This window comes from Dermacentor variabilis, chromosome 4, assembly GCF_050947875.1.
Source record: "Dermacentor variabilis isolate Ectoservices chromosome 4, ASM5094787v1, whole genome shotgun sequence".
Classification (NCBI taxonomy): Eukaryota; Metazoa; Arthropoda; class Arachnida; order Ixodida; family Ixodidae; genus Dermacentor; species Dermacentor variabilis.
This window is the reverse complement of record NC_134571.1, coordinates 184,419,840-184,441,247: the sequence shown is the minus strand read 5'-3', so window position 1 is coordinate 184,441,247 and position 21,408 is coordinate 184,419,840. Positions and strand designations below refer to the sequence as shown.

General features: G+C 48.6%; 12 non-coding genes across 12 annotated transcripts; all 12 read right to left on the bottom strand.

Moving 5' to 3' along the window:
- Nucleotides 1-4,155: 4,155 nt before the first annotated feature.
- Nucleotides 4,156-4,227, bottom strand: TRNAD-GUC (transfer RNA aspartic acid (anticodon GUC)). Its single transcript has one exon. It is a non-coding gene; the product is annotated as a tRNA-Asp (tRNA).
- A 167-nt stretch (nt 4,228-4,394) lies between these two features.
- TRNAD-GUC (transfer RNA aspartic acid (anticodon GUC)) lies at nt 4,395-4,466 on the bottom strand. The gene has a single exon. It is a non-coding gene; the product is annotated as a tRNA-Asp (tRNA).
- A 166-nt stretch (nt 4,467-4,632) lies between these two features.
- Nucleotides 4,633-4,704, bottom strand: TRNAD-GUC (transfer RNA aspartic acid (anticodon GUC)). Its single transcript has one exon. It is a non-coding gene; the product is annotated as a tRNA-Asp (tRNA).
- A 167-nt stretch (nt 4,705-4,871) lies between these two features.
- On the bottom strand, nt 4,872-4,943 carry TRNAD-GUC (transfer RNA aspartic acid (anticodon GUC)). Its single transcript has one exon. It is a non-coding gene; the product is annotated as a tRNA-Asp (tRNA).
- Nucleotides 4,944-5,109: 166 nt separating this feature from the next.
- TRNAD-GUC (transfer RNA aspartic acid (anticodon GUC)) lies at nt 5,110-5,181 on the bottom strand. The gene has a single exon. It is a non-coding gene; the product is annotated as a tRNA-Asp (tRNA).
- A 169-nt stretch (nt 5,182-5,350) lies between these two features.
- Nucleotides 5,351-5,422, bottom strand: TRNAD-GUC (transfer RNA aspartic acid (anticodon GUC)). Its single transcript has one exon. It is a non-coding gene; the product is annotated as a tRNA-Asp (tRNA).
- Nucleotides 5,423-5,591: 169 nt separating this feature from the next.
- On the bottom strand, nt 5,592-5,663 carry TRNAD-GUC (transfer RNA aspartic acid (anticodon GUC)). Its single transcript has one exon. It is a non-coding gene; the product is annotated as a tRNA-Asp (tRNA).
- A 166-nt stretch (nt 5,664-5,829) lies between these two features.
- On the bottom strand, nt 5,830-5,901 carry TRNAD-GUC (transfer RNA aspartic acid (anticodon GUC)). Its single transcript has one exon. It is a non-coding gene; the product is annotated as a tRNA-Asp (tRNA).
- A 169-nt stretch (nt 5,902-6,070) lies between these two features.
- TRNAD-GUC (transfer RNA aspartic acid (anticodon GUC)) lies at nt 6,071-6,142 on the bottom strand. Its single transcript has one exon. It is a non-coding gene; the product is annotated as a tRNA-Asp (tRNA).
- A 169-nt stretch (nt 6,143-6,311) lies between these two features.
- On the bottom strand, nt 6,312-6,383 carry TRNAD-GUC (transfer RNA aspartic acid (anticodon GUC)). Its single transcript has one exon. It is a non-coding gene; the product is annotated as a tRNA-Asp (tRNA).
- A 167-nt stretch (nt 6,384-6,550) lies between these two features.
- On the bottom strand, nt 6,551-6,622 carry TRNAD-GUC (transfer RNA aspartic acid (anticodon GUC)). The gene has a single exon. It is a non-coding gene; the product is annotated as a tRNA-Asp (tRNA).
- A 5,982-nt stretch (nt 6,623-12,604) lies between these two features.
- TRNAD-GUC (transfer RNA aspartic acid (anticodon GUC)) lies at nt 12,605-12,676 on the bottom strand. Its single transcript has one exon. It is a non-coding gene; the product is annotated as a tRNA-Asp (tRNA).
- Between the last annotated feature and the right edge of the window lie 8,732 nt (nt 12,677-21,408).

Sequence of the window (21,408 nt, the reverse complement as noted above, 5' to 3'; positions counted from 1 at the left end):
GACGCTACCCGGCAGGCGCTCCACCCTCAAGCCTAAGCCTAACCTGGAGGCTGACCGTAGGCTCACCCCGAAGCCGACCAAAGACGAACTCGGACGACGGCCACCGGATGGCCACGGAGGCGTCTAGCGGTCAGCTAGACGTTAAGGTGAGCACCATGCTCCGGGCCTTCTCCCCTCCCGTTTAAATCAGTAATGGCTACCGACCCGTCGCTTAGCCTCGGCACGCTAAACGTTCGAGGTCTGGCCGCCAAAAGGAAACAGAGTCAGGTGTATAGACTGCTAGTGGACCACGACCTCGACGTTTTAGCAGTGCAAGAAACCAAGGTAGACGGCGAGGAGGAGACCGGGAGCATGGTGCGAAGGTTCACGTACAACTACTATACGGTAGTGAGCCGCGCCTTAGGGACTTCGGCGGGGTGTGTCTTGTTCGTGAGGAAGCTTCCAGGCCTGGCTATAGACGGTTACTTCTCGTGCTCTTCCGGTCGACTTGTCGTTTGTGATTTCAGCTATTGCGATGTCCAATGGCGCGTGCTGTGCATTTATGCGCCTAATACAGTGCAAGAAAAAGTAAATTTCTTTTTGAACTTGAAGCACAACTTCTCTGTGCACAAAACGATAGCCTGTGTTGGAGACTTCAATTGCGTATTGAACATCGAGGATAGGTCTACGCGACGCGTAATTTACGACAAAAGCAGCGATATCATGGCGCAGATCATACACGAGTTTGAATTAGAGGATATCGCTCAGTGTTTCGGGGCTGACCGAGAAGTGAGGTACACCCACTTCCAGGGAATAAGTCATGCACGGTTAGACCATATCTATCTATCATATCAATCAGTAGAAAAATGCCAGTGCTATGCAGTTACTGCCGTATCCTTTTCTGACCACTGCCTGGTAAAATGCAGGGTGGGCCTCAAAAAAGAACGAAAAGAATTCGTCTGGGAACTGTGGAAAATGAATGCTGAGCTTCTACGGGATGATACTTTTAACGAAACGGTAGTGAATGCTCTGAATTCTTATGGAAAAGACAGTTTTATGAAGTTGGGCGAGGAATGGGAGCTGTTGAAACGAACTATTAAAATCAAGGCAATTGAAAGAAGCAGCGTACTACGACATGAAGAGAAGGCAAGAGAAAGGGTTAAAAAAACATTACTGGAAAAATTTGTGACGCTCGAATGCATGCAACCCGGCGCTTATCAAGAAGATATGCGTGCTATTAAGAAAAAGCTCGAGGTTTTCGATGAAGCGCGTTATGGAGGCGCGCTCGTGCGTGCGAGAGCAGAAAGACTAGCATGCGGGGAAATGCCTTCGAAAAGAGCACTGGGATTAGAAAAAAAGCACTCCAGACGCAAACAGATTGAGGCCATCGAATATAACGGGGTGGTAGTAACTGATATGAATATAGGGCGCGCCTTCTTTGAACATTTCCAAAAGCTTTTCGCATTCCGGCCCGTCAACATGCAAAGTTTCAAGCACTTATTTTTGCAGCGAATGCCACAGCTGTCGAGTGACGTTAAAGAAACGTTGGAAGGACGAATAACTGAACAGGAAGTGATAAAGGCCATCGAAGACCTGAACCCTGGCAAGTCACCAGGTCCAGACGGTCTTTGTGCCACTTGGTACAAATCGTTCAAAAGCCACCTAGCTCCTATCTTGACCGCAGTTTTCAATGAAGCATACGAAATGAAAATATTTCCACCATCCTTCGGCCAGTCCCATACAGTACTAATACCTAAAACAGAAGAGACCGAGAAGCTCAAGCAACTTTCCTCCTATAGACCCATAGCGCTTACTAACTGCGACTACAAAATACTGATGAAGGTGCTGGCACGGCGTATGCAGTCAGTCATTAAGGAAGTAGTCGGCCCGCAACAGACGTGTGGTATTCGTGGAAGAACCATTTTCACTAACATCCATAAGTTGAAGTGTGTTCTGGAGTGTTGTGATGCCATGTGTGATGCAGTTGCGATCCTCCAGCTTGACTTGGAGAAAGCGTTTGATTGCGTTTCTCACGAGATATTGCTCACCATCCTAGAACACGTTAATTTTGGCCACATAATCACTGAGGGGGTGACCATGGCGTACCGGAGTTGCTATACGAGACTTATAAATAATCAAATGCTGGGGGCCTCCAATTAACGTGAAGCGCTCCGTACGCCAGGGTTGTCCACTTAGCCCACTCCTGTTTTGTGTTTACATAGAAACACTATGTCAGGCCATCATTGAAGATGAATACATTAAGGGATTTTGCCTCCAAGCAGCAGAGGTGAAGTTACTGGCATATGCTGACGATGTGGCTGTATATTGCAAAGATACGCAAAGTCTATTGAACGCTGTGAGTATCGTTAGACAGTTTGGTAATGCCACTAATAGCTTCGTGAACTGGCAGAAATGTTTGGGGTTTTGGCACGGGGGATGGGCGTCCACACCAGACCACTTTTCGAACGTCACCTGGGTCACGACGCCAGTTAAGTACCTTGGCGCACCCCTTGATGCCTACAAGGACAGTAGCGAGTACTGGAAGGAGCGGACAAAAGAAATAAAAGAAAAAGCCGACCGCTGGAACGCCGGTGACCTGTCAATGTTCGCGAAAGCAACAGCGTGCAACATGTTTCTCGTAACAAAGATCTGGTACGTAATGCAGGTACTACAGTGCTCTCGGATTAATGTGCAGAAACTGCACCACGTGTTCGCTGTTTTCGTGTGGGCCTCGAGCTGGGAGCGATGTAGCCGAGATAATCTCTTCCGGCGCGTGAAGGCTGGTGGTCTGGGGTTGGCGCATCTCTTCTTGCGTCAACTAGTAAACAGGTTCTTCTTTTTTCGAGACACAAATGACCCATTTCTACGCACCGTTATCCAAATGAGGTTTTCAAGGTCACTTCCCGAATTCGTTGTAGGCACCGAAACAATGCCAGGACCAGTTCGTGGTTTCTTTAGGGAAATAATTCAGTGTTTCCTTTTTGCGTGTTCGTTTTTCTAGTGCATATTTGTGGAGTGTAAAACGGAAAAAGTCATATCGTGATTTATGTGACAGTGTTTTGCTGGTACCCATGTACAGAGCCCCGTACAGTGGAGGCCCAGGCCTAGATGTATTCAAAAGGGTGAAGAAGATGCCAGTTCAACCAGCCACTAAATCGTTCTTCTTTAAATTACACACCGGTACTCTACCTGTTAAAATCTTTCTTGAACAACGTGGGTTCTACATGCCATAGGGAACCCAATGCCTTATATGTAAAAAAACAGAAAGCATAGATCATGTCTTCATCCACTGTTGGGAAGGGGTCTTCTTCTGGGACGTGTTACAAAGGACTCTAAAATGGAGCTACCTATAGATCCCCACAGAATCAGGTTTCTGCCAGTATATGATGACGAAGGTTTCCCGTACGACCTGATCATGCTTACGGGCCTCCACTGTTTATGGCGCGCAAGAAGGGCGGGTTACCATTGTGACCCGAATGCCCGACCGGCGCGTCTATACTTTTGTGAGTGCATGCAACGGTATGTCGAAGTGCAGAAGTTGCAACAGCCTATTCCTGAGTGGCTGTCGAGGGTTGAACCCCTGACAGCACTAAAGGAATTTTAATCCGACAGCGTCGTGCCACAGTAGCGGACGGCAACGAATGTAAATATTACTGTTCTTTGTTCCGTTTGTGTATTCATTCTTTCTTGCTTCTTTGGTCTTTGTTTATATCATTTAGGAATTTGAGTTGTGATATATCGAGGACTGGCAATAAAGAAAAAAAGATAGACAGATACTGCAGATAAGTGTCGGGGGCGCAGATACATGTGCCTAAAAAAAAAAATTAAGAAACACCACTCCCCGTCGGGGAATCGAACCCCGGTCTCCCGCGGGACAGACGGGGATACTGGACACTATACTAACGAGGAGACACGGGAGGCGTCAGTTAAAGCATTATATACACGATGGGAATAAAAGCGCAAAAATTTTCGCGCAACCGTAATGACAAAAAAAAAAATACACTAACGAGGACACATGCGAGGTGCCAGCTAAAGCAGTATATACACGATTTGAAAAAAAAATCACAAAAGCGTTGACGCAATCTTGCGCACAAGTGGGAGAAAATAGAGACAGGTACTGTGGAGAAGTGTCGAGTGCATCGTCGCGTGCGCCTACAAAGAAGGAAAAAAGAAACACTCCCCGTCGGGGAATCGAACCCCGGTCTCCCGCGTGACAGGCGGGGATACTGGCCACTATACTAACGAAGAGACATGCGAGGTGCCTGCTAAAGCAGTATATACACGATTTGAAAAAAAAATCGCAAAGGCGTTGACACAATCTTGCGCACAAGTGGGAAAAAATACAGACAGGTACTGTGGAGAAGTGTCGAGTGCATCGTCGCGTGCGCCTACAAAGAAGGAGGAAAAAAGAAACACTCCCCGTCGGGGAATCGAACCCCGGTCTCCCGCGTGACAGGCGGGGATACTGGCCACTATACTAACGAGGAGACATGCGAGGTGCCTGCTAAAGCAGTATATACACGATTTGAAAAAAAATCGCAAAGGCGTTGACGCAATCTTGCGCACAAGTGGGAAAAAATACAGACAGGTACTGTGGAGAAGTGTCGAGTGCATCGTCGCGTGCGCCTACAAAGAAGGAGGAAAAAAGAAACACTCCCCGTCGGGGAATCGAACCCCGGTCTCCCGCGTGACAGGCGGGGATACTGGCCACTATACTAACGAGGAGACATGCGAGGTGCCTGCTAAAGCAGTATATACACGATTTGAAAAAAAAATCGCAAAGGCGTTGACGCAATCTTGCGCACAAGTGGGAAAAAATACAGACAGGTACTGTGGAGGAGTGTCGGGTGCATCGTCGCGTGCGCCTACAAAGAAGAAGGAAAAAAGAAACACTCCCCGTCGGGGAATCGAACCCCGGTCTCCCGCGTGACAGGCGGGGATACTGGCCACTATACTAACGAGGAGACATGCGAGGTGCCTGCTAAAGCAGTATATACACGATTTGAAAAAAAATCGCAAAGGCGTTGACGCAATCTTGCGCACAAGTGGAAAAAAATAGAGACAGGTACTGTGGAGGAGTGTCGGGTGCATCGTCGCGTGCGCCTACAAAGAAGAAGGAAAAAAGAAACACTCCCCGTCGGGGAATCGAACCCCGGTCTCCCGCGTGACAGGCGGGGATACTGGCCACTATACTAACGAGGAGACATGCGAGGTGCCTGCTAAAGCAGTATATACACGATTTGAAAAAAAAAAATCGAAAAGGCGTTGACGCAATCTTGCGCACAAGTGGAAAAAAATAGAGACAGGTACTGTGGAGGAGTGTCGGGTGCATCGTCGCGTGCGCCTACAAAGAAGAAGGAAAAAAGAAACACTCCCCGTCGGGGAATCGAACCCCGGTCTCCCGCGTGACAGGCGGGGATACTGGCCACTATACTAACGAGGAGACATGCGAGGTGCCTGCTAAAGCAGTATATACACGATTTGAAAAAAAAAAATCGAAAAGGCGTTGACGCAATCTTGCGCACAAGTGGAAAAAAATAGAGACAGGTACTGTGGAGGAGTGTCGAGTGCGCCGTCGCGTGCGCCTACAAAGAAGAAGGAAAAAAGAAACACTCCCCGTCGGGGAATCGAACCCCGGTCTCCCGCGTGACAGGCGGGGATACTGGCCACTATACTAACGAGGAGACATGCGAGGTGCCTGCTAAAGCAGTATATACACGATTTGAAAAAAAATCGCAAAGGCGTTGACGCAATCTTGCGCACAAGTGGAAAAAAATAGAGACAGGTACTGTGGAGGAGTGTCGGGTGCATCGTCGCGTGCGCCTACAAAGAAGAAGGAAAAAAGAAACACTCCCCGTCGGGGAATCGAACCCCGGTCTCCCGCGTGACAGGCGGGGATACTGGCCACTATACTAACGAGGAGACATGCGAGGTGCCTGCTAAAGCAGTATATACACGATTTGAAAAAAAAAAATCGAAAAGGCGTTGACGCAATCTTGCGCACAAGTGGAAAAAAATAGAGACAGGTACTGTGGAGGAGTGTCGGGTGCATCGTCGCGTGCGCCTACAAAGAAGAAGGAAAAAAGAAACACTCCCCGTCGGGGAATCGAACCCCGGTCTCCCGCGTGACAGGCGGGGATACTGGCCACTATACTAACGAGGAGACATGCGAGGTGCCTGCTAAAGCAGTATATACACGATTTGAAAAAAAAAAATCGAAAAGGCGTTGACGCAATCTTGCGCACAAGTGGAAAAAAATAGAGACAGGTACTGTGGAGGAGTGTCGAGTGCGCCGTCGCGTGCGCCTACAAAGAAGAAGGAAAAAAGAAGCACTCCCCGTCGGGGAATCGAACCCCGGTCTCCCGCGTGACAGGCGGGGATACTGGCCACTATACTAACGAGGAGACATGCGAGGTGCCTGCTAAAGCAGTATATACACGATTTGAAAAAAAAATCGCAAAGGCGTTGACGCAATCTTGCGCACGAGTGGGAAAAAATAGAGACAGGTACTGTGGAGAAGTGGCGAGTGCATCGTCGCGTGCGCCTACAAAGAAGGAGAAAAAAAGAAACACTCCCCGTCGGGGAATCGAACCCCGGTCTCCCGCGTGACAGGCGGGGATACTGGCCACTATACTAACGAGGAGATATGCGAGGTGCCTGCTAAAGCAGTATATACACGATTTGAAAAAAGAGATCGCAAAAGCGTTGACGCAATCTTGCGCAAGTGGGAAAAAATAGAGACAGGTACTGTGGAGGACTGTCGGGTGCATCGTCGCGTGCGCCTACAAAGAAGAAGGAAAAAAGAAACACTCCCCGTCGGGCAATCGAACCCCGGTCTCCCGCGTGACAGGCGGGGATACTGGCCACTATACTAACGAGGAGACATGCGAGGTGCCTGCTAAAGCAGTATATACACGATTTGAAAAAAAAAATCGAAAAGGCGTTGACGCAATCTTGCGCACAAGTGGAAAAAAATAGAGACAGGTACTGTGGAGGAGTGTCGAGTGCGCCGTCGCGTACGCCTACAAAGAAGAAGGAAAAAAGAAGCACTCCCCGTCGGGGAATCGAACCCCGGTTTCCCGCGTGCCAGGCGGGGATACTGGCCAAACTGTTGGGGAGGCGTGTTCTTCTGGGATGTATTGCAGAGGACACTAAAGAAAGAATTTCCACTAGACGCGTATGGCATTCGTTACTTAAGCATAGATAACGAGGACGGGGTGCCTTTTGACCTAATTATGCTCTTGGGCCTCCACTGTATTTGGCGCGCGAGAATGGCGGGATACCATGTTGATAAAGATGCGCGGCCTGCACGAATGTATTTCAGGGAACAGATGCACTGGTTTGTCGCTCTCCATAAGGCGACAGAGGAACCACCTGAGTGGCTCCCAAGAGTAGAGCCGTTGGTTAATTTGCGCGAATTTTGATTAGACTCAGCCAGTACGATACTGGTTGAATACGTGCCCAACAGCAAATGTATGTTGTATTTTGTTTTTTGTTTCGGTGATTGTTTCCTCTTGTAAATAGTTGTGTACTGAAAATCGGGCAATAAAGAAAAAAAAAAACTATACTACTTCCTGACGCGCTAGCGAACGGACGCAGGATCATGAGCTCCGCTGGAGCGGCGTTTGCGGCCCTTGCCGGCCGCGGTAACAGGAGCAGCGTCGAAGATGAAAAGGACTATGAAATCGTGCTGCCTGCTCTGCCCACCGGTCGTGTTGTTTTAAACACGTTGTTTTTGCACGGCGACGTGCGGGTGAGGCCCTACAGGGTCGAAGATTTTCGAGACGCCCTCGCCAACGCTGGTGTGCTCCCCGAGGTCGTGGTGATTGGAGCGTACCAGATCAACCATGTGTGGGCGGTGACGTTCAACAGTGCGGAAGCCACAAGGAAACTGGCTGCTTTCAAGGAGCTGCAAGTTAAAGGCCGTCGCTGCATTGTTATTGACCCTGAGGACCAGCAGGTTAAACTGCGGCTGCATTGGATGCTCCACGGTGTGCAGGATGAAGACATCCGGACTGCTTCCGCGGCGTTCGGGAACGTAACCGAGGTGACGCGGGAGCGTTGGCGCGTCCAAGGCATGAGAGAGAAGGGCTCAACCACGAGAACCGTGCTGCTCAAGCTCAAGCCGGGAATGAAGGTGAACGACCTGCCCCACCAGGTTCGAGTCGCCGGTGAGTTGGCCCTTGTGGTGGTACCCGGGTGGCCTATGCAGTGCCTGCGCTGCCATGGCACGGGCCATGTTCGCCGCGACTGCAAGGTGCCCAGGTGCTCGAAGTGCAGACGCTACGGACACGCGGACGCTGACTGCGTCCGTACCTACGCGTCGGCTACCGGGCAGGGGAAGACGGACGAGATCGCGGAACTCATGGACGTCGTTGAAGCCGAGGATGCAGCGAGGGGAACGGACGAAGCCGGCAAGCAGACGGGGCCACTCGACTCGTCAGCGCCTACCGGCAGAGACACCCTCACTGGGGATGGTTCAGCGAGCCAACAACCAGCGGATGACTTGCATAGGTCGAGCGAGACAACCGGAAAGGATGGCGAGAACACTCCGGAGCCCAAGGTCGTCGAGCCCAAGGGTCCGAACGAGCTGCAACCGGACAAGAGTGGTGCCCGCACGCCGACCAGCGTCTCCGCTGCGGCGAAGCGTTCCCACGCCCAAACCAGCGCCGACGGTGGCCAGACGGCAACGCCTGGAGCCGAGGAGCCCCCGGCAAAGGCGCCTCAAGGCCGGCGTTCATCGTTTCGGCCGCGCCCTAACGTTCTGGTAGACGAGCGTGCCGGAAATTCGGAGTCCCTAGGACATGCTCATGTTCTTCCGCCGGACCGCACTGGCGGCGGTGGCGGCGTCTAGCCTCGTGCTGGACGCGAGAGGTAAGCACCATATTGCCGGTCTCTTGCCCTATTGTTAAAATGGCTCCAACATGTCCGTTGAAAGTCGCCACTCTAAATGTTCGAGGACTGGCAGGAAAAAGAAAGCAAGGCCAGCTTTACCGACTTATAACGGAGCACGACATTGATGTGCTAGCCGTGCAGGAGACGAAAGTCGATGGTGAAGAAGAGACCGGCGTTATGGTGCGGCGTTTCACGTCTAGGTTTTCTGCCGTAGTCAGTCATGCGGTGGGCACATCCGCTGGCTGTGTTCTTTCTGTTAAGAAGTTGCCGGGGCTAGAGGTGCATGCAATTTATTCGTGTGTGTCGGGCCGGTGTGTTGTCGTTGATTTTTCGTTCAACAACAACGAGTGGCGTATTGTATGCTTGTACGCGCCGAATAAGGTGGATGAAAGGGCTTAGTTTTTTCACCAAATTGAAGAGCGTCTATGCAAGGGAAGACAGCTCATAGTAATGGGCGATTTCAACTGTGTCCTCAGTGCGCGGGATAAAACAAGCGTTCGTGGCTTTAGAGACAAAAGCACTGAAGTGTTGTCGCGAATCGTAGAGAACTGGGACCTTGAGGATGTGGCAGAGTGCCTCGAAGGAGCGCGTGCTGTGAAGTACACACGATTTGAGGGCTCTAGTCACGCACGGCTCGACCGCATTTATGCGTCTGTTGACATCCTTCCGGAATGTAACAGTTACCAAGTAGTGCCAGTGTCTTTCTCTGACCATTGTTTAGTTCAGTGCTGCATAGGAATTCCAAAGCGAGGTAACACTTTCTCATGGGAAACGCGGAAATTAAATAATAAGCTTCTTCAGGATGAACCGTTTAACCGAGCAGTAAGAGAAGAAATAAGGAAAATAGACCCCAGTAAAAACCTTCATGTATGGCAACAGTGGGAGCTGAGTAAGGAAACCCTAAATATAAAGGCTATAGAGAGGGCTACCTGTATTCGTTACGCGGAGAAACAAAAAGAGACTGAGTTAAAGGCACTTCTTCATAAACTGCTGAGGCAGGAATCTCAGGCACCGGGCAAATGGATAGAAGACATCAGAAAAGTGAAACAACAGTTAGAGCTACTTGAAGAGCAACGCTATCGGGGAGCCCTGGTGAGGGCAAGGGCTGAAGACACAGCTGCAGATGAAGCGCCTTCGAAACGAGCGCTAGGGTTAGAAAAAGCACGCGCTGAAAGAAACCACATCGACGGAATAGAATGGCGCGGGACCTTATCAACGGACGCAGACGACATCAAAGCAGCTTTTCATGAGCATTACCAGGCGCTATTCTCGTACCACAAAGTAGACGCTACCACATTTGGGAATGAGTTTTTACGTGCTATACCCCGACTGGACGACGAAAGAAAGCAAAGAGTGGAACTAGAGATAACAGAATCCGAAGTTGAACAGGCCGTAGACAACTTAAACCCTGGAAAATCGCCTGGACCAGACGGCTTTAGCGCCGGTTTTTATAAAGAATTTAAGCACGAAATTAGCCCTGTATTGAATGTAATCTTTAACGAAGCTTACAAATGGAACACATTGCCTCCGTCTTATGGGTCGTCACACACAGTACTCATTCCTAAACCTGATGATGCAGCGAAATTAAGATATGTTACGGCGTATCGTCACATAGCACTCACCAATATCGAGTATAAAATCTTTATGAAGATATTGGCGCGAAGATTGCAGACAGTGATACAGGACATCGTCGGGCCTCACCAGACATGTGGGATTAACGGCCGGACTATTGTTACCAATATTCACAAAGCGCGCAGTGTACTTGAGTGCTGTGATGATTGTAATAGTCGGATTGGCATATTACAGATTGACCTCGAGAAGGCTTTTGATTGCGTCGTTCATGAAATCTTGTTTGCCGTTTTAGACTATGCCAATCTCTGATCTGTAATCTGTGAGGGGGTCGCCCTGGCGTACCGTAACTGCACGACAAGATTGATCGCGAATAAGAGTTTGGGGGCTCCCATCAGCCTGCAACGTTCTGTGCGTCAGGGCTGCCCCTCAGCCCTCTGTTGTTTTCTATCTACATTGAAACCCTGTGTATGAGATTGATTGAAAACAATAGAATTACGGGATTTAAGCTTCAAGCAGTTGAAGTGAAGCTGCTGGCTTATGCAGATGATGTCGCTGTTTTTGCGGAGGATCAGGGGAGCATAATTGAGGCTGTCAGATGTGTCCGTAAATTTAGCCATGTCACTGGCAGTGGAGTTAACTGGTCGGAGTGCCTTGGGCTCTGGCATGGATCATGGCCAACGAAGCCAGATCATTTTGCCAACGTGCATTGGGTGACGACCCCAGGCAAGTACTTGGGCGTCCTGCTCGATGCCTATCGTGATAGCGAGCAGTACTGGAAAGGGCAGGTCAAAGACACACGGGAGAGAGCTGAGAAGTGGAAAGGCACTAACCTTTCTATTTTTGCCAGAGCCACCGTTTGTAACCTTTTCTTTATCAGCAAGCTTTGGTACGTAATGCAGGTATTGCACTGTTCACGGTCCAACGTTCAGAAGCTACACAGGATTTTTGCCGTCTTTGTCTGGGCGTCGGGATGGGAGCGCTGTAGCCGGACCAACTTGTTCCGGAGGGTAAAAGACGGGGGGCTGGGATTGGGCCACCTCTTTGTGCGGCAGCTGGTAAATCGGTTCTTGTTCTTTAGGGACTCAACCGACCCTTTCTTGCGCACGGTATGTCAAATAAGGCTGAGTAGACAAATACCAGAGTATGTGGTTTCAACCGCAGAGTTTTCGGGAGGGATTCGAGGTTTTTACAAAGAAGTTGTATCGAGTGTTCGATTTCTTTCAGTGCGCTTCTCGAATGATTTCCTTTCCGTTGTGAACAAAAATAAACTGTATTGTGCTTTGTGCGACGTCCTTTTCCCAGTGCCACTGTACAGGTGCTTGTACGGTGGAGGCCCAAGCAGCGATGTTTTAAAAAGAGTAAAGAAAATGCAGGTCCCGCCAGGAACAAAGACCTTCTTCTTTAAATTACACACGGGAACATTACCAGTTAAGAAGTTTTTGGAGGCAAAGGGAGTGTATTTACCGTGGGGAACACACTGTTTAATTTGCAAGCGGCCAGAAACAATAGATCATGTTTTTTAAACTGTTGGGGAGGCGTGTTCTTCTGGGATGTATTGCAGAGGACACTAAAGAAAGAATTTCCACTAGACGCGTATGGCATTCGTTACTTAAGCATAGATAACGAGGACGGTGTGCCTTTTGACCTAATTATGCTCTTGGGCCTCCACTGTATTTGGCGCGCGAGAATGGCGGGATACCATGTTGATAAAGATGCGCGGCCTGCACGAATGTATTTCAGGGAACAGATGCACTGGTTTGTCGCTCTCCATAAAGCGGCAGAGGAACCACCTGAGTGGCTCCCAAGAGTAGAGCCGTTGGTTAATTTGCGCGAATTTCGATTAGACCCAGCCAGTACGATACTGATTGAATACGTGCCCAACAGCAAATGTATGTTGTATTTTGTTTTTTGTTTCGGTGATTGTTTCCTCTTGTAAATAGTTGTGTACTGAAAATCGGGCAATGAAGAAAAAAAAAACTATACTAACGAGGAGACATGCGAGGTGCCTGCTAAAGCAGTATATACACGATTTGAAAAAAAATCGCAAAAGCGTTGACGCAATCTTGCGCACAAGTGGGAAAAAATAGAGACAGGTACTGTGGAGGAGAGTCGAGTGCGCCGTCGCGTGCGCGTAGAAAGAAGAAGGAAAAAAGAAACACTCCCCGTCGGGGAATCGAACCCCGGTCTCCCGCGTGACAGGCGGGGATACTGGCCACTATACTAACGAGGATTTTTTTTTCTTTATTGCCTGTTTTATAACAAATACACGATTCACAGCTATTCTCCGCTGCGATTACAAAACAAAAAAGACAGTTCAATGTGCGGGTGTACCTTGTCGTTTAATTTTGGTTTAAAAAGGCTGAATGTTTGCAAGCTGTTCAAATGCTGTTAACCACTCAGGTGGTTCGCTGAGCGCTTTAAACGCTTCGCGAATGTACAATACATTTTCAGCAAAATATTCTTTGGCCGGTTTTGCGTCAACATCCTCATTACGCACCGCCATTCGTGTTTTCCACACGCTGTGCATGCAGAGTAACATCACCATATCACATGGCACGCCTTCTGTCTCTTCAAACGGTAAAAAACGGCTTCCAAAAGGTGTTAAAGGAAATTCTTTTTTTAGTGTCCTTTGTAGAATGTCCCAAAGGAAGACTGAGTCCCTGCACTCCAGAAAAATATGCTCCATTGTCTCCGGTTTCTGACATATCTGGCAATTCACACTCCAGGGTACAAAGATCCCCTTCTCCTGCAGCCATGGCTTGACAGGAAGCGTGCCAGTGTGTAGCATGAAAAAAAAAAAAGTTTTTGTTGTTGCTCTTACAGGCATTTTCTTAACTCTTTTTAAGACATTCTGCTCGCGCCCCAGTGCATATACTGCACGGTATACTGGTACTGGACACATGATATTAACTAAATCTCGGTATAATCGCTTTCTTGCGACTGTGTTCAGGTATTCCAAAGAAAAGTGTACTTTTAGAAAACGGAAAGAGCTTATCACTTCAAACAAAAAACCTCGGACAACCACTTGACGTATGCCATACGACGTCACAACATATTCTGGCAGTGCGTCACCTAATCGCGTCTGGATAACGCACCGCAAAAAACAATCGCTTTCGTCGCGCAAGAACATGAAACGCGACACTACTTGTTTCAAAAATAAATGCGACAAACCCAACCCTCCTTTCTGCACAGCGTGAAACAGATTCAGACGACTCATGCGCTCCCATCTTGATCCCCACACGAACATAGCAAAAACCCTGTGCAACTTTTGTACACACACTCGGGATATACATAAAACTTGCAACATATAAAACACTTTAGCGACTAGCGACAAGAAATAAATTGCAGACAGTGGCTCTCGTGAATATTGACAGATTCTTGCCTCCCCACTTCGTTGTTTGTGCTTTAGCCCGCTCAGTTTGTTCAGTCCATTGCGTCGTGGTATCGCGATAGTATTCCAAAGGAACACCAAGATAACTGGTTGGCGTATCTGTGAACGGTACTGTTTCTAACACTGCAGGCCGGCTGTCCCATTCACCGTGCCAGAAGCCTAAGCTTTTTGGCCAGCTTATGGCACTCCCCGTTAAACTGCAAAACTTTCTTGCATCCTTGACTGCCTCCCGAATGCTCTCTTGGTCAATGCAAAAAAGTGCGATGTCATCTGCGTAAGCTAGTGTTTTTACTTCCTGAGTTAAAAGACGGTAGCCGCGAATGTTTTCGTTTTCTCGTACCTTCACACAGAAAGGTTCAAGAAAAAGCGCAAAAAGTAAGGGCGACAAAGGGCACCCCTGGCGCACACTGGATAATACTGGTATATTTTCGCTGAGTCTTTTATTGATTATTAGGTGAGCGGAACAGTTCTCATAAGCCATGGCTACTCCGTCCTGAATCACTTCGCCTACATTAATGTGTTTTAGCAGGGCAAGAAGTATGCTGTGAGCAACCCTGTCAAAAGCTTTTTCTAGGTCTAACTGAACCATTGCTACACATTCGAGGTTCGCATCACAGCATTCCAATATACTCCTAGCGATGTGAATATTCGACAATATTGTTCTATTCCTGATACCGCATGTTAGGTGTGGGCCTACTATGTATTTAATAACTGACTGCATCCTTTTTCCGAGCACCTTCATGTAGATTTTATAATCCGAATTCGTAAGACTTATGGGCCTGTATCCAGCGACAGATTTCAGCTTTACCGTATCGGTGGTTTTCGGTATAAGCACAACATGACTTTTTCTGAATGATGGCGGCAAGTGCTTAGTTTCATGAGCTTCTGATATTACACAGTGCAGTATCTCGCTTATTTCGGCCTTGAAAGTTTTATAGAAAGCTGCTCCTAGGCCGTCTGGTCCAGGCGCCTTTCCTTTACCCAAGTCTTCTATGGCTTCTGTAATTTCTTTCGCAGAGATCGGTCTCTCGAGTCCCTCTTTTATTTCGTCTTGTAATTTTGGCAGAAGTGTTAGAAAGGTGTTCACAAGCTCTTCTGTTACGGGCACCTGCCTACCGAGCAACGCTCGGTAGTGTTCAACGAAAGCTTTTTCAATTACTTCTGGGTCTTTTGACATTGTGTTGTTAAAACAAATTTCTTTTATTAAGTTTTTGGATGCATAACCCTTTTCGTCACTGAGCGCGCGCTTAGTTGGCGCCTCTCCCAGCCACAGCCTCTCGGATCGTGCTCTTATCGCGGCTCCTTGGTAAATTTGAGCGTCCACCCTTTCAAGTTCGCGTTTAATTTCTCTAATCTGTTTCGAAAACAATCCCGGTATCGTGCACTCCGCGTTTAGAAAATAATCGAGCATGCTTTGCAGTTCTTTCTCTCTTTGTTTAGCTTTATGACGCATCACACAAGCCCTCTCGATTGCACTCATTTTCACTTCAATTTTAAACTGCTCCCACAGCTCAGCCCAATTTGTTGTTGCACCTATTTGCATTACGTCAATTTTTCCTTTTACCGTTTTGACAAACCATTCATCACTTAAGATCGTTTCGTTCATTTTCCACAGCTCCCAGTTAAAGTGAGACCCTCTATGTTTCGTGCCCAATGTACACGTTACTAGGCTGTGATCACTGAAGCTGACGTGCTTTACTGCGTAGCTAGTGACCGTTCGCACAAGGTTTGCTGATACGTACAAACGATCTAGTCGAGCGTGACTCTGCGCTTGGAAATGAGTAAAAACAACACTGTTACCGCTTAATATGCTTCCAACGTCTACTAAATCATAGTCTGCCACGATCGCGCAGAGTTGATGCGCACTTGTATCCCGTATTATTTTACTGGGCACCCTATCTTCGGACATGCAAACACAATTGAAGTCACCAAGAAGAACAACATTTCTTTCACACGTCAGGTGTGACTCAACAAAGTTAAAAAAAAATTTCCTATCACTAATTTTGTTTGGAGCGTACACACAGACAATTCTCCAATCAATATTATTGAAAGAGAAATCACATAGGACCAATCGCCCATCTTGGGCCGACATTACACTCTGCGCAACAATACCTATTGAATTACGCTAAAATAAAAGACAGCCACCGGCCTTACCTACTCCATGACAAACACAAGTGTTGTAACGGGATTTAAAAACCTGAACCATTTTGTCCGTTTGCTCTTCGCTTTCAATTCTAGTTTCTTGAACAGCAAGAATATCTATATCGTTTTCCAGCATCAGGCGACTTAATTGTGCTTGTCGCCGTCTAGCCGTTAACCCTCGTACGTTAAGTGTGCCAATACGTATTGCTATTCCATGATTATTTGCCATTGAAAGAGAAGAGCAAGCACAAACTACAATACATTTCGGAAATCAAAGACCGCCAAACTTACAAAAAAACAAAAACCCTGCACCATCATAAGCTCCGTCTCATACGGCGAAGGCATGACGTTACCAAATGCACTACTCATCATTCACTTAAAGGTTCCGCAGCACCTAGTCCTTACTGAGCCTTCTACCGAACAGCACCCCGCTACCGCGGGGGAACTGTCGGCGTTGTCCGCTTATCTGGTGGGACAGTCGGCGTCTGTCGCCCGTCTGGTGGGACGGTCGGCGTCTGCCGACCACCTGGCGGATTGGTCGGCGTCTGGCGCCCCTCAGGTGGATGTTCTCGCGTCGGCCTCCTCTCGAGCGGAACGTTCGGCTTGGGCTTGAGTGTAGACCGCCGGAAAGAGGAAGCCTTCGTGGGTGGCCCTTCGCTGCTGACACCGTCGTCTTGCTCAAGCCTGACATCTTGATCGGATATTTCGCGAGGTCTCTTTGAAACGGCGCTGGCCTGGTCCATTTTCTCGCCGGATTCTTCGATGAAGGCAGCGCGAGAGTTGCCCTGTCGCAGAACGCCCTCGGCAGCCTCCGCGTCCCCCTCACTTTCACGCACCGTAGAATTTTCTGCAGACGGTTCACTTTGCACTTCATTCTTGGCCACTGCCTCGCTACTGCCCTTTCTGGGTTGGCACTTGACGCTTGCCATTACCACTGTCTTCTCTTCCGTGCCTCGTGGGTCTCCGCCCGCTCCAGCAGTCTCTTCCGCGTCCGCTTGATCCATTAAGTGCTCGTCTAACGCGTCGCTCCGGCCAGACCCGGTCACGTTAGCGTAGCTTCTCACGCACTGGGTCTCGTCGTGGCCGAAACGACGACAGAGTCCACAGCGTGGCACACGGCGCTCGCGCCGTATATAGCCGGTGCCGCGGCAGCGGAGGCAGAGCGGAGCTCTGCCTGGAACGATCACGAGCGCATGGTCCTCTGATACTCGTAGCGGATGCGGGATGTCTTCCATGGTCATACCAGCCTTCAGCCGTAACGATACCAGACGCGTGTGAGAACCTTTGTCGCCGCACCCTGGTACTCGCCACCACTCCCTGGAAATTTCGGTCACCGTTCCGAACGGCGCCAAGGCTGCTCTGACGTCCTCGTCGGGAGTCGTGTGAAGCAGCCAGAACAGCTTCATTCTAATATCCTGGTTGCAAGGGTCAATGGCGACGCAGCGGTGTTCTTTGACACTAAAGGCCTTCGCTGACAGCAGCTTCTTTTTTCCGACTTCGTCCTTGAATGTTATAGCCCAGACATGGTTCATCTGGTAGGCCCCGAGGGCCACCACCTCCGGCAACAGCTTATGATGGTCAAGCGCATCGCGAAAACGTTCGACTCGATAGGCCCTGGCCTTCAAATCACCGTGCAAAAACACGGTATTACACACGGTCATACCTGATGGCAGATGCGGCAAAACAAGCTGGTAATCCTGTGAAGACGTTTCCGTAAGCCTGATACCGCGGCCCGGCTGGGCCGCATGAACCGCCCCTACGGAGCACAACATTCCGTGACCGTCCGCTGTGGTGGCCGGAAGTGGAATCGACTATACTAACGAGGAGTCATGCGAGGTGCCTGCTAAAGCAGTATATACACAATTTGAAAAAAAAAATCGCAAAGGCGTTGACGCAATCTTGCGCACAAGTGGGAAAAAATAGAGACAGGTACTGTGGAGGAGTGTCGAGTGCATCGTCGCGTGCGCCTACAAAGAAGAAGGAAAAAAGAAACACTCCCCGTCGGGGAATGGAACCCCGGTCTCCCGCGTGACAGGCGGGGATACTGGCCACTATACTAACGAGGAGACATGCGAGGTGCCTGCTAAAGCAGTATATACACAATTTGAAAAAAAAAATCGCAAAGGCGTTGACACAATCTTGCGCACAAGTGGGAAAAAATAGAGACAGGTACTGTGGAGGAGTGTCGAGTGCATCGTCGCGTGCGCCTACAAAGAAGAAGGAAAAAAGAAACACTCCCCGTCGGGGAATGGAACCCCGGTCTCCCGCGTGACAGGCGGGGATACTGGCCACTATACTAACGAGGAGACATGCGAGGTGCCTGCTAAAGCAGTATATACACAATTTGAAAAAAAAATCGCAAAGGCGTTGACACAATCTTGCGCACAAGTGGGAAAAAATAGAGACAGGTACTGTGGAGGAGTGTCGAGTGCATCGTCGCGTGCGCCTACAAAGAAGAAGGAAAAAAGAAACACTCCCCGTCGGGGAATGGAACCCCGGTCTCCCGCGTGACAGGCGGGGATACTGGCCACTATACTAACGAGGAGACATGCGAGGTGCCTGCTAAAGCAGTATATACACAATTTGAAAAAAAAAATCGCAAAGGCGTTGACACAATCTTGCGCACAAGTGGGAAAAAATAGAGACAGGTACTGTGGAGGAGTGTCGAGTGCATCGTCGCGTGCGCCTACAAAGAAGAAGGAAAAAAGAAACACTCCCCGTCGGGGAATCGAACCCCGGTCTCCCGCGTGACAGGCTGGGATACTGGCCACTATACTAACGAGGAGACATGCGAGGTGCCTGCTAAAGCAGTATATACACAATTTGAAAAAAAAAATCTCGAAAGCGTTGACGCAATCTTGCGCACAAGTGGGAAAAAATAGAGACAGGTACTGTGGAGGAGTGTCGAGTGCATCGTCGCGTGCGCCTACAAAGAAGAAGGAAAAAAGAAACACTCCCCGTCGGGGAATGGAACCCCGGTCTCCCGCGTGACAGGCGGGGATACTGGCCACTATACTAACGAGGAGACATGCGAGGTGCCTGCTAAAGCAGTATATACACAATTTGAAAAAAAAAATCGCAAAGGCGTTGACACAATCTTGCGCACAAGTGGGAAAAAATAGAGACAGGTACTGTGGAGGAGTGTCGAGTGCATCGTCGCGTGCGCCTACAAAGAAGAAGGAAAAAAGAAACACTCCCCGTCGGGGAATCGAACCCCGGTCTCCCGCGTGACAGGCTGGGATACTGGCCACTATACTAACGAGGAGACATGCGAGGTGCCTGCTAAAGCAGTATATACACAATTTGAAAAAAAAAATCTCGAAAGCGTTGACGCAATCTTGCGCACAAGTGGGAAAAAATAGAGACAGGTACTGTGGAGGAGTGTCGAGTGCATCGTCGCGTGCGCCTACAAAGAAGAAGGAAAAAAGAAACACTCCCCGTCGGGGAATGGAACCCCGGTCTCCCGCGTGACAGGCTGGGATACTGGCCACTATACTAACGAGGAGACATGCGAGGTCCCTGCTAAAGCAGTATATACACGATTTGAAAAAAAAAATCTCGAAAGCGTTGACGCAATCTTGCGCACAAGTGGGAAAAAATAGAGACAGGTACTGTGGAGGAGTGTCGAGTGCATCGTCGCGTGCGCCTACAAAGAAGAAGGAAAAAAGAAACACTCCCCGTCGGGGAATGGAACCCCGGTCTCCCGCGTGACAGGCTGGGATACTGGCCACTATACTAACGAGGAGACATGCGAGGTGCCTGCTAAAGCAGTATATACACAATTTGAAAAAAAAATCGCGAAAGCGTTGACGCAATCTTGCGCACAAGTGGGAAAAAATAGAGAGAGGTACTGTGGAGGAGTGTCGAGTGCATCGTCGCGTGCGCCTACAAAGAAGAAGGAAAAAAGAAACACTCCCCATCGGGGAATGGAACCCCGGTCTCCCGCGTGACAGGCGGGGATACTGGCCACTATACTAACGAGGAGACATGCGAGGTGCCTGCTAAAGCAGTATATACACGATTTGAAAAAAATATCGCAAAGGCGTTGACACAATCTTGCGCACAAGTGGGAAAAAATAGAGACAGGTACTGTGGAGGAGAGTCGAGTGCGCAGTCGCGTGCGCGTAGAAAGAAGAAGGAAAAAAGAAACACTCCCCGTCGGGGAATCGAACCCCGGTCTCCCGCGTGACAGGCGGGGATACTGGCCACTTACATTTTTATTTTTTTTTATTTATTACCGGTTTTCAATATAACCTCGTACATATGAATTTCACACTCATGACACAAATGCAAGCCTCTTGCAAGAGAAAACGAAGGCGAGAAACAAAAAAGCGCTACAAAGCCGTCTATCCGCATAGGACTGACGTTGTCAAATTAAAATTCCTTCATGACTGTCAGAGGTTCGAGCCTCGACAGCCAATCCGGTACACACTTTTGCATTTTCTTCATTTCAATAAATAAGGACATACACTCTCTGAAATACATACGCGCTGGCCGAGCGTCGACGTCGCAATGGTACCCGGATACTGGCCACTTACATTGTTACATTACTTACATTGTTGACATAGAAAACATTAAATGTGAGTTACAAAAGTATGACGCGCTACGTTACAGAGGTGCGCGAATTCGACCTCGAAACAGGCGTGCTCTACAATCTGAGCAACCAACACGTCAAGCTTTACTTGACGAGCGACGTCACGGTATTTCCAAAGTAATTCCGGACATATACTCCGAAGGTAGTCTTGTAACAAATACTAATGACATAATTTCTCAGTTCGAAACTTTCTACACTATGTTGTTTAGTGCCCCTCCGGACGATCACGATGCAAAAGTTTTAGAGAGTTTTGTATCTGTTGTCAAACCATTACAGGATGATGACTGTGCAGTCATCAGTGGTAGCCTTACGATTCAAGAAATTGAGCTAGCTATTGATCAGCTGCCTTTGTCGAGAACACCTGGCCCCGATGGACTTTCATGTGAATTTTACAAAGCTTTCAAATCAATTATCAACCCCATATTATTGGATATTTTTATTTCAAGTTTAGAGATTGACGCCCTTCCGCAGTCTTTTTGCAAAACCCACACAGTTTTAATTCCCAAAAGTTCAGATAAAGAGAAACTGCGTTCCGTTGAAGGCTATCGACCAATCACATTGTCAAACGTGGATTACAAAATTTTCGCGAAAGTTCTATCTAATAGATTGCAATTTGCGATGTCAATTCTCATTGGTTCCCATCAGACATGTGGAATCAGGGGCCGATCAATTCAAACCAACATACATATCGCCCGTACCCTTCTTCAATACTGTTATGGTTCCACTGAGCAGCTTGCAATGCTCCAGGTAGACCTTGCTAAAGCTTTTGATCGTGTCAGTCACTCCTATTTATTTTCCCTTCTGGAGCATGTCAATGTTGGCTCCATTGTGCTTA